Raw genomic sequence first — 12862 nt, 5'->3', positions numbered from 1 at the left:
ACCTGACTAGACTCTAGATGCTTACTAGTCTCAGACACTTACTAACTTAACCATTATTTGCTTCACTTCCCCCATCTATAGAAGGGACACAATAATAGCACCTACCTCCCGGGGTTGTTGTGAAGATCAAATGAGATAATAAACTGTTTAGTTCACTTTCTGGCACATAGAACACACTATATAAATGGCTATTAGCCATTATTATTATTCTGTGCCATTTTCATTTTCAAAATTCTTATTTTATCGATAGAGACAATTTACCCTGGCCATCTTGATATTTACTCTAATATCATCATTCCAATTCTTCCTATCTCAACCAACCTCTACCTTGATATCCATTATCTATGTCTTCTGTCCCTGAAGAAGTTAATCAATTCAACTTTGGAACTTCTGCCAAGGAATCAAAATGTATCAAATGACGATTAAATAATTGCAAACTTTGCCAACCCTCAATATCTGATCCCAGACCATACCATGTTTCATATCTTTCCTAACTATCCAACCAGTCTATCTTGCCATCTTTTTTGTTGTTCATGTTCTCACCACTACCATATTCTCTTAACTGGCTTTCTATCTCTCCTTATTCTAGGTCATCAAATCAGTACTACTATTGTTTAATGGAACTGCATGACAACTCACTATTTCATGAATCAGCTCATTATCTATACAACTCTTGGCCATCATTTCCTCCTATGTATTGCTTTCTCTATTAAAGTAAATAACTATCTCATTTTCTGTATTTGTATACTCAACACTTAGCACAATACTTGGCAAAAAGTAAATCCTCAATAAGTGCCCTTTCATTCAGTCATACAAAAATTGTGAACTACATTTGTTCTCATTTTTAAGTCAAGAGACAAGCCAGAAAAACCACTGAAGTGAAACAAAAATGATTTTTATTCTTTCATATATTTAATTATTCAACAAATATTTATTAGGCATTTGCTATCTGGTGCTCTGCTAAGTACAAGTGAGGATTAAAAAAATATAGGACATGATCCCTGCCCTTCAGATAGCTATAATCATTTTTGGAAAGTCCAGATATATAAATATCAAGTTAAATAGTAATAGAAGCTAAATCAAAGTGACAAAAATAACACAAGAGCTATCAAATACAGCATATATAGGATCAAAGGGGTAGGAATTGTTTTTCTGGTAAAGATGGGACTTGAGTTACAATTTTGAAAATAGTTGGTAAAAAAAATAAAGAAATGAAATTGCTGATTGAGATTCAAAGAAATGCAATCATAGTAAAATTAACTCTGAGAGAATATGAGAAAATGACAAAAATGTAACATGGATTTTTCTGTAATCAATTAAAAATAAACATCTGAATTCTATAACACTAAAGTGCTTCTTAGGAACTATATTGCTTAAATATCTAAAGCAAAATAATTATAAAATATATGATATAAGAAGCTTAATATCATGATGCAAATGATTGTTGAAGGACTGACTTTCTAAATAATGTGAGAAGAAATGGGGCATAAATGATAGAAAATTCAACATGGTGGTAATAAGACCAGGCTTCAGGTCTTGCCTCTGATATATAACTATGTGACCTTGAGTACATGACTTAACTTCTCTAAAACTGTAAGTTATAAATCTATGGCTGACCATCATGAATTAAAGAAGTTAAAGTTTTGGATGAAAATTATAAACAAAAAGCCCCACTCTATAATATAATAAAATTTCATTTTTAGATTAAAAAATAAAATTATGCAACAGAAAAATGACTATATAATTTATAGTAAAATTTATTTTATTTTCGATTACTCTCCAACATGAATACTAGATTCTTTTTATATCAGCCTTTTTCTTTTTAAAAAAATTTTTATTTATTTAACATTTTCCTCAGTTATATTTTAAAACTTTTTTACATTTGTTTTTAAGTTTTTTTGAGTTGTAGATTCTCTCCTTTATCTCCACCCACAATTAAGAAACCACATGTGAATTTATTTAAAACATTTCCATAAAAGTCAAAGTTGTGAAACATAGATCTCTCACCCTAATAAAAACAAAAACTCTCAAGAAAAATTAAGTTAAAGAGAAAAAGAAGGGAGAGAGACAGAAAGAAACAGAAAGACCGAGACACAGAGAGAGACAAAGAGAGACAGAAAGAGAGAGAGAGAAAGAAAGAGAAAGAGAGAGAGAGAGAGAGAGAGAGAGAGAGAGAGAGAGAGAGAGAGAGAGAGAGAGAGAGAGAGAGAGAAAGAGAGAGAGAGAATGCTTCAATCTGTATTCAGACCCAATCAATTCCTTCTCTGGATATGGATAGGATTTTTCATCTTAAATTCTTCAGAGTAGTCATGAATGATTATACTACCAAGAATAGCAAAGTCATTTACAGCTGGTCATCCCAGAACATTGCCATTACTTTATATACAATACATTTCATTTTTTCTGAAAACATCTTGTTCATCATTTCCCATAGGACAATAATATCCAATCACAAATATGCAAAACAGTTTATTAAGCCATTCTCTCAATTGATGGACATCCCCTCAATTTCCAATATTTTGGTCCTGAGAAGAGAATTGCTGTGAATGTTTTTTGTACGTATATATATATATAGGTCATTTTCCTTTTACTTTCCCTAAGCTCTGTTGGTATTCATGTCTGGTAGTATTCATGATGTTGTAGATCAAGGGATATGCATGAATTTATACCCTTTGGGCACAGATCATATTGTTTATCAACTAGGGTATGGCTCTTACTTTTTATAAATTTAATTCAGTTTCCTCTATATTTGAGAAATGAGGCCTTATCAGAGAAATTTTCTTCAAAATTCTTATAATTACTATTTTTAACTGTATTTCCAACCATTTTTTTCTCTCTTTCCTTTCACCCTGTTGCTCCTCAAAAGTGTTTGGTACTGACTACTCCCTCCCCTGACATGACCTCTTTTCTCACCCTTCTTTCCTTCCCACATCCCATTCCCCTCCTATTTTCCTGCAGGGTAAGACAGATTTCTAAACCTATATTGAATATATAATTTATGTCCTCTTTGAGACAATTCTGATAAGAATAAGGTTCACTCCCTCACTCTCTCCTCCCCATCTTCCTCTTCACTGTTAAAGTTTTGTCTTGCCTCTTTTTTATGGCAAATAATTTGCACCATTCCACTTCTCCCTTTTCTGTTCTCCCAATACATTCCTCTCTCACCCAGTAAATTCATCATTTTTCCAAAAAAATTTATTCTTTTATATTCGACTTATACAGATACCCTCTGTCTATGTGTGTGTATATATATGTATACTCCTTTTAAAAGTCATAATAATGAAAAAGTTCTAATGAGTTATAACTATCATCCTTCCATGTAGGACGGTAAACCAATAAACTTTTTAAAGTCCATCATGGTATCACTTTCCTGATTACCTCCTTATGCTTCTCCAGACTCCTACACTTGAAAATCAAAATTTTCACTTAGCTCTGGTCTTTTTGTCATGAATGCTGAAAAATATTTATTTCATTGAATGATCACCTTTCCTCTGAAGGATTATATTCAGTTTTGCTAAGTAGGTGATTCTTGATTATAATCCCAGCTCCGTTGCTCTCTGGAATATCATATTCCAAACTTTCTGGTCTTCTTTTAGAAGCTGTTAAATCTTGTGTTATCCTGACTGTGGCTCCAATATAGTTGAATTGTTTCTGGATGCTTGCAATATTTTCTTGACCTGGGAGTTTTGGAATTTAGCTATAATATTCCTGTGGGTTTTCATTTTGGGATCTCTTTCAGAAGGCAATTGGTGGATTCTTTCAATTTCTCTTTTGCCTTTGATTCTAGGATATCAGGACAGTTTTCCTTGATAATTTCTTGAAAGATCATGTCCAAGTTCTTTTTTTGATGATGATTTTTCAGATAGATCAATAATTGTTAAATGATCTCTCCTAGATCTATTTCCAGATCAGATGTTTTTCCAATAAGATATTTCACTTTTTCTATTTTAGTTTTGCTTTATTGTATCTTGATTTCTCATGAAGTCATTAACTTCCATATGCTCAATTTTATTTTTTCAGGAATTATTTTCTTCAATGAGCTTTTGTACCTCCTTCCCCAATTGGCCAATTTTGATTTTTAAGTCATTCTTCTCCTCATTAGCTTTTTGTATTTCCTTTTGCACAATTCCCAATTTTTTCCGCAATTTCTCTTCTATCTCTCTAACTTGATTTTCAAAATCCTTTTTTGAGCTCTTCCATAGCCTTCCAATTTTTATTTTTTTTGGAGGCTTTGTATGTAGGAGTTTTGACTTTGTTAACATTTTATGAGTGTGGTTTTTGATCCTTCTTGTTACCATGATAATTTTCAAAGGTCAGAAACTTTTTTTTGTTGTTGTCTGCTCATTTTCCTAGCCTATTATTCAGTTTTTAGCTCTTTATTAAGGCAGGAATCTGTTTCCAGAATAGAAAGTGCATTATCCCAAGCTTCAGGGATTTTATACAGCTATTTTCAGAGAATTCTTCTGGGGAACTTGACCAAAAGCACTCTTTTCAGCCCTGAAGCTGCCCCAGAATATCTATAAGATCTAGTGTGTTGGCTTGGGATAGGGTTGTGCTGACTGGGGCTGCACTGACACAGCTTATGTTGGGATTGCATGCTGAACTCCCACCTTGATGTCACAAACCTTCTCCAATGATCTTCTTAGTTCTTCCTGCAAAGTCCAAAAGCCTCTAGAACTGATTCAGAGTTAAACCTCGCTGACACTGGGGTCCCATTAGAGCTGGGGCTGGAACTAGACCAAGGCTGCACTGGAACAGCGTGTGCTGGGATTGCACATTGGTTTCACAGACCTTTTTTGCTGACCTTCTAGGTTCTCTTTGGTGTCTCTAGGATGAGAGGCTGGAAGCCACTAGTACTACTGCTGGGGCTGGAGCTGGGGCTAGGGTCAAGGCTGCACTAGCACAGCCTGCATCAGGACTGCATGCTGGACACTTACTCTGGAGTCACAGACCTTTGCTGCTGAACTTCTAAGTTTTGGGGTGTTCTAATGCTCTAAAAACATTTAGGGTCATTATTTAAAGGAATTTGGAGCATTTGGGGGGGAGAATTTAGTGAATTTCAGCCTTTATTCCATTATCTTGATTCTGTCTCCCTGAGTCAGATCAGCATTTTTATTATGGGTATAATACTTTCTCATCTCTGTCTTCTGCACAACACTCTTATGTTCTGTACTATTCTCCATCTTTTTTCTCTCTTGTCTATATTTTATTATTTCTACAAAAATATCAGAAGTAAAGGACATAAGAGAAGGTTTTCATCTTTAGTAGTCTCCTCCCAACAAAATAGAAACATCAAAAAAGTGAAACTATCCAGAATCTTCAAAAGAAAATTTCAAGGTCATTCAAAGAAATGAACAAACTCAAAAAGTTTTCCAGAATAATGAAAAAAATATGATGAATAAAGGAAAATGTGTATGCATGTATTATATATACATATATGTGTGTATGTATTTACTACATATGTGTGTTTCTATTGATGTCTTTGCATATATGTATGTGTCTATGCATATATGTACATGTATATGGTGTTCAAAGAGGACTAGCTCCTCTGGTGTGAGAATTTATGGCTACTCATTAAGATTTGGTGTCCATCTGGCACTCACTTTCACCTATGATTCCAAGAATCTATAGAATGCACAACCACAATGGATTGGTAAACCCTACTGCGATAAAGTTAAGCTATGTTGAGAATAACCAATGGGCCTCAAACCCATTAACAATTTAGGTGCTGTCTACCTCAAGCATGTAAAGACTTTCCCAGAAGGAATGGTATGTATAAAAACAGTTTGTTCCTATAGCCATGAAGGAAATTGAGGCAAGTGTTGTGTGAACCCTCAGACTCGGTCAGACATCAAAGATGCCAAAGTCATCCACTATATCATCCTGACTATTGTATTGCCACCAGACTTTAATGACTCTGGAAAGGAATGAGAAGAGTATTATTCTATTTCACTTAAATCCAATTCACATATGAGTCAAGAAATCGCTCTGTGATGCATTGGTCCTTTTTGAAAAATGAAAGCCAACTCATTTCTAAACTATATAGAGAATTGATTCAAATTTATAAGAATGCAAGCCATTCCCAATTGATGAATGGTTGAGGGATATGATTAGACAATTTTCAGACAAAGAAATTAAAGCCATTTCTAGTCATATGGAAAAAAGAAAAAATCACTATTGGTTAAAGAAATGCAAATTAAAAAGACTTCTGAAGTATCACTTCATACCTCTCAGATTAACTAAGATGACAGAAAAAGATAATGACAAATATTGGAGGGGATGTGGGAAAAGTGAGACATGCATTATCAGTGGAGTTGTGGAGAGCAATTTGGAACTATGCCAAAAAAAGGCTATAAAATTGTGTTTTGATCCAGCTGGAATAATATCTCAAAAAGATAATAAAAAAGGAGAAAGGATCCATATGTGCAAAGAGACTTATAGTACCTCTTTTTCTTATAGTACCTCTTTTTTTGTACTGGCAAGGAACTGGGAATTGAGTGGATGCCCAGAGGTTGGGGAATGGCTGAAAAAATTATTGTATATGAATATAATGGAATACTATTATTCTATAAGAAATGATGAGCAGATTGATTTCAGAAAAACCTAGAAAAACTTACATGAATTGATAATAAGCAAAATGAGTAGAACCAAGAGAACACTGTATACAGCAACTATGTGATGATCAACTGTGAAAGATTTGGTTCAGTTCAATAATAAGGTAATTTAAGGTAATTTTGATATGTTTGTGATGCTATTGATTAAAGAAATGCAAATTAAGACAACTCTGAGGTACCACCTCATATCTCTCAGATTGACTGATGACAGAAAAAGTTAATGATAAGTGTTGAAGGGGAAATAAGAAAACTGGAACACTAATACATTGTGGTTGGGGTTGTGAGCTGACCCAACCATTCTGGAGAGCAATTTGGAACTATGACCAAAGGGCTACCTACCAAATACTCTTTGATCTAGCAGTATTTCTACTGGGTCTATGTCCCAAAAAATCACGAAAAAGTGAAAAGGACCAACACGTGCAAAAATGTTTGTAACAGTCCTCTGTTATAGTGGCAAGGAACCCAAAAGTGAGTGGATCTTCAGTGAGGGAATGGCTGAATAAGTTAAGGTAAGTTAATGTAATGGAATATTATTGCTCTATGAGAAATGATCAGCAGGATGATTTCAGAAAGGCCTAGAGAGACTTAGATCAACTGATACTAAGTAAAATGAGTAGAAGTAATAGAAAACATTGTACACAGGAACAACAAGATTATATATTGATCAACTGTAATGAACTTGGCTTTTTTTTTTAATAATGAATTGATCCAGGCCAGTTCTAATAGACATATGATGGAGAGAGCCAACTGCATCCAGAGAGAGGACTATGGAAATTGAATGTGGATTACAGCATAATATTTTTACCTTTTGTTGTTCTCATTTGCTTACTTGTTTTTTCTTTCTCATTTTTCCCTTTTTATCTGAATTTTCTTGTACAGCATGATGAATGTGGAAATATATTTAAAAGAATTACACATATGTAACCTATATTGGATTACTTTCTGTTTAGTTAAGGGGGGAAGAAGGGAGAAATAATTGGAATACAATGTTTGCAAGAGTGAATGTTGAAAACTATCTTTGGAAGTATTTTGAAAAATGAAAAAGTTATTATTATAAAATAAACATTTAAAAATAGACATAATAGAAAGAGCCATCCACATTCAGAAAGAACTATGGACACTGAATGTGGATCAGAGCACGATATTTTCTTTTTTTTGGTAATGATGTTGTTTGCTTTTTTTTTTTTTCTTTTTGTGTTTTTTTTTTCCCTTTTGATCTGATTTTTCTTGTGCAGCATGATGAATATGAAAATATATTTAGGAGAATTGGGTATGCTTAACCTATGTGGATTGCTTACCCTCTAGGGTAGAGGGAAGGTGGGAGAAAAAAAATTGAAGCACAAGGTTTTGCAAATATGAATGTTGAAAACTATCTTTGCATTTATTTGGAAAAAATTTAAAAAAAAAGAAGAAGAAAATGACAATAACCATTCTTAGATCTGTATCCCAAAGACACTTTTTTTTAAAAAAGGAAAAGTACTTACATATACAAAAATATTTCTAGCAGCTCTTTTGTGGAAGCAAAGAACTGAAAATTAAGAGGATACCCATCAATTAGGGAAAGGATGAACAAGTTGTGGCATATGACTATGTTGGAATACTATTGTCTTCTGAGAAAATGATGAGAAGGATGCTTTCAGAAAAACCTGAAAAGATTTACATGAACTGATACAAAGTAAAGTAAGCAATACACAATAATAGCAATATTGTGGGATAATTAACTGTGAATGATTATCTATTTTCAGTAATACAAAGATTCAAGACAATCAAGACAATTCAAGACAATCAAGACAATCAAGACAATAAAAAAGGACTTATGATGAAAAATGCTATCCACCTCCAGGGAAACAACTAATGGAATCTAAATGCAGATCCAGGAATGTTATTTTTTTACTTCTTTTTTTGTTTTTGTATTTTTGGGGGAGGGAGGTTCTGTTTTTTCTTTCACAACATAATTGTTTTTCGTGACTACATGTGTATAACAAATATCAAATTACTTCCATCTCAGGGAGGGAGATAAAAAGAGGACAGAAGGGAACCCAAAATTTTCTAAAAGAATGTCGAAATTTGTTTTTCTATGTAATTGGAAAAAATGAAATTTTTTAAAAGAATTGAAGTGGTGTATTTCAAGAAATCATAAAAGAAAATGTCTCATAAAAATACAAAACAACAGAATATTTCAAATAAATATCATTCACAGTATGCCATCAAGATTAAAAGTCACTCTTAATTCACTCAAAAATTTGATTTTTGAGATCATAATATGAAAAATAAATACTTCCAAACAGCCAAGAAGACAGGCATCATATATTTTAATGACAATTTGAAATTCACAAGAAGTTTGAACAAAAAACAAGAAATTATAAAAGAAATAGAAATGATATAGTGAAAGTTCAGAAGTGTAGTTCTTTATTCCAAAATTAACTTTCCAAAACAGCTAAACATTCTATTCTACAAGTAAAAGATAAACATTTAATATTCAGAATGATTTCATGTAATACATGAAGAAGCAGCCTAATCTTTGAAGTTTTGGGCTCAACAAAACTTGATGAGCTGAAAAAATAGAGCTTTTAGAACATACTGGGGTATAATTCAAGTATTTTAATACATAATTCCTTTACATATGAATTTAAAAGCATTTATCAAGCATTTCCCATGTGCAAAATTCTATGCTAATTCTGGAAATAAATATACAAAACACATAGAAGAAATTTCAGTTATAAGTCAAATAGAAAGAGAAGGGAGGAAGCATTAAAGCATTTTATAACTATTATCTCATTTAATCTTCTCAACAATCTTGTCGTTATCACTATTTTACTGTTTAGAAAACTGAAGCAAGAATTTAAGTGCCAAACCCAGATTCACACAAACAATAAGTTTATTAAGTTGAATTTTAATTTAGATCTCCCTGACTCCTGACCCAGTATACTATTCACTGTACTATTTAGATATGAAAAGTCTTCTGGTCCTTAAAGTGCAATTGCAAAATATAGTATTGTTTCTTCTTAAATTTGCTATGTTCTGGGGATACAAAGACAAAAACATATATATATATATATATGTGGTGTGTGTATGTGTGTGTGTACATGTGTGTATAAAAAAGGATGGCAAGTGAGAGAATTAGGAAAGTCTTCATGTAGCAGGTAGATTTTGAAATGAGGTTTAAAGGAAACAAGGGATTCAAGAGTCTGGAAGTGAGGAAAGAGTACATCCCAGCCAAACAACCAAAGTAAAGACATAGCAATAATCAATTGTCATACTTGAGAAATAAAAAGTAGAGTAGTATGGTTAGAAGACAACTAGGTAAAGCAGTGGATTGAGTACAGAACTTGGAACAAGAAAAACTCATGTTAATAGAGTTCAAATTCTGCCTCAAACACTCATTAGCTGTGCGATTCTGAGCCAATCACTTAGCCCTATTTGCCTCAGTTTCTTCAATCTATAAAATGAGCTGGAGAAGGAAATACTCCACTCCACTTCAATATATTTACCAAAAAAAAAAAAAAAAAAAAAAAGATAAAACAAATGGTGTCACAGAGAATCGGGCAAGACAGATCAACAAATTGAACAGCAAAAGAATAGGTAGACCATAGATTGTAAAGGAGAGTAATACATAAGGAGGTTGGAAAGGTAAAAAAAATGGACAAAATATGAAAAGCTTTAAATACTAAGCTGAGAAATTTATATTTCATTCTAAAAATAATAAGAAGCTAATGTCTTCTCAAACATATTGAGAAGATAGAAGAGAGGAATGACCTGATCATACCTCTATAAGAAAATCATTTTGATAGCTATGTTGAGACTACATTGAAGTAGGGAGAAACTTGAAGCAGAAGGGGAAAAAGGAATCTTTTCTAATAATTTAGGTAGAACTGAAAAGTGTCTTATACTACAGCAGTAGCCTGAATGGAGAGAATGGGACATATGCAAATGATATGTAAATAAAAGCAACATATTTTTAAAAATATGAATTGTCCAAAGAACAGGAAATTGAATATGTAAATAATCCTATTTTAGAAAAAGAAACTGAGCAAGCCATACAGAAACACCTAGAAGAAAAAGGCAAGGACAAAATGGATTTACAAGCAAATTTGGCCAAATGTTTTAAAAAAAAATTAATGCCAGTCCTAAATAAACTGTTTGAAAAAATAGATAAAGTAAAGTTCCTTCTGAATTATCTCCATGATCCCAATAAGGTTTTGACATGTAAACCAAGGCTAATTAAAAACAAAGAAAACTATAGACAAATATCCTCATGTCATTCAAAAAATAAAAAGCTAGATTAAATATTAGTAAGAAGAAAATAGTAACATAAGAAAAAATTATATAGTATGATCAGACCAGATTTAAACCAGGAATGCAGAGCTGTTTCAGTATTTAAAATAAAATAAAACAAAAACTATTAATATAATTTACCATAGTACTAACAATAGTAGAAGCTTTTGACTAGATGCTAATTTTGTTAAGTTTTAAAAAGCATAAAAATAAAAGATCTTTCTTTAAAATGAGAATTAATGTCTATCTAAAACTTTTAAAGTATTATATAATGGAAAAAGCTACGAGACAAATAAGATCAAAGTCATAGCAAAGATATCTTCTATTACAATTATTATTCTACATGATGCCAAAAATGATAGCTATAGCTATAAGAAAAAGAAATTGGAGAAATAAATAAAGATAAAGAGGAAATAAAATTATCATTTTTTGTAGATAATATAATGGTTTACTAGAGAATCCTAGGGAATCAACTAAAAGAAATACAACTTTGGTGAAGATTTTAAATAAAATTAACAGCATTTTGTGTATTAACAACAAAATCTAAAAGGAAAAGATAAAAGTAATTTCATTCAAAATTACTCTAGAGGGAGGATTCTAAGAAGATGGAGGAATAGGTTGGTAATATTGTCCTGATTTCCCCCAAAAATGGAACAGATTTGTACCTCACAACCAACATAGACTCATGAAAAATAAAGAAGACTTGGGGCAGAATGGGGGTCCTCCTGAAATAATCCAAGGTCTGAAGAAAGACCCTGGACTGGGGATTAACCTGTCAGAACTGCAAACACCTCTGGGCTACCTTCACAGAAACATCAAGCTAGCAGGGTTTGATTGGATCCTCAGCAGGAACCACAGAGACTTTCACCTCCTGGACTGAATTCCTTCTAAATTCCCTCTGTGATTCAAATATGATCTTGACATGTAAATCAGAGACATTTAAAATGGAAAGAAAATTATAGATAAATATCCTCATATTATTGAAAAAAAAAAAAAGAAAAAGAAAAAACCTAGACTTTTGGGGGGTTTGAGTCCAAAACGATGAAATGAACCTAACTGGGAACATTAGGCCTAGCTGTGCTCCTGAGACAGCCCTGGGCAAGAAGGAACCAATATCTAGGTGAGTGCAGAAGCAGTGGAGCAGAGATGCTGCTGGTTGGGGGCACTTGCAGGAGGGAAAAACTCTTGGTTTAAGGTTTCTGGAAAGCTGAGGAGAAGTTTAAAGCACCATCACCCACACACAATTCAGGTGCTTCACTAATATTTCTCAATATAATAAAAGAGCCAGCAAAGAAGAAAGAACCACCCTCCCTCCCTGCCCACTGAAACATGTTATGGGAACAGGGAAAACAGAGGTTCATCTTCAGAGGAGAACACTTTAGTAAAAAAAAAAAAAAAAAAAAAAAAAAAAGTTTTAAAAGTTTCTATCCCAAAGAGTAACTTAAAATGACTCCCTTGTCTAGAGAGAATTTATAGAAGAACTTAAAAATCAAATGAGAGACATTGAGGAAAAACAAAAAAATAAAATAAAAACCACCCAAGAAAAACAAGATTATAAAGAAAGAGTTAACTAACTAGAAAAGGAGATACAGAGTCTCAAAGATAAAAATAACTCTTTGGAAATTAGAATTGGGCAAGGGAAAGCCAGTAAAGTTCTTAGAGATCAAAAAATAACAAAACAGATTACAAAGAATGAGAAAATAGAACAGAATGTGAAACATTTTGTAAGAAAAATTACAGATTTGGAGAACAGATCTAGAAGAGAAAATGTAAGAATAATTGGACTGTCTGAAAATTATGTTCAAAAAGAAAACCTTGTCACAATAATGCAGGAAATATTCCAAGAAAATTGTATTGGAAAGATGAGGGGAAAGTAGAAAATTATACTAGAAAGATGAAGGCAAAGTAGAAATAGAAAAAACTCACCAATTACCACCTCAAAAAGGTATTTTGTAGAAAACACACAGGAATAT

This window comes from Sminthopsis crassicaudata, chromosome 1 (assembly GCF_048593235.1).
Source record: "Sminthopsis crassicaudata isolate SCR6 chromosome 1, ASM4859323v1, whole genome shotgun sequence".
Lineage (NCBI taxonomy): Eukaryota > Metazoa > Chordata > Mammalia > Dasyuromorphia > Dasyuridae > Sminthopsis > Sminthopsis crassicaudata.
The sequence above is the reverse complement of the archived record's forward strand: the minus strand, read 5'-3'. Positions refer to the sequence as shown.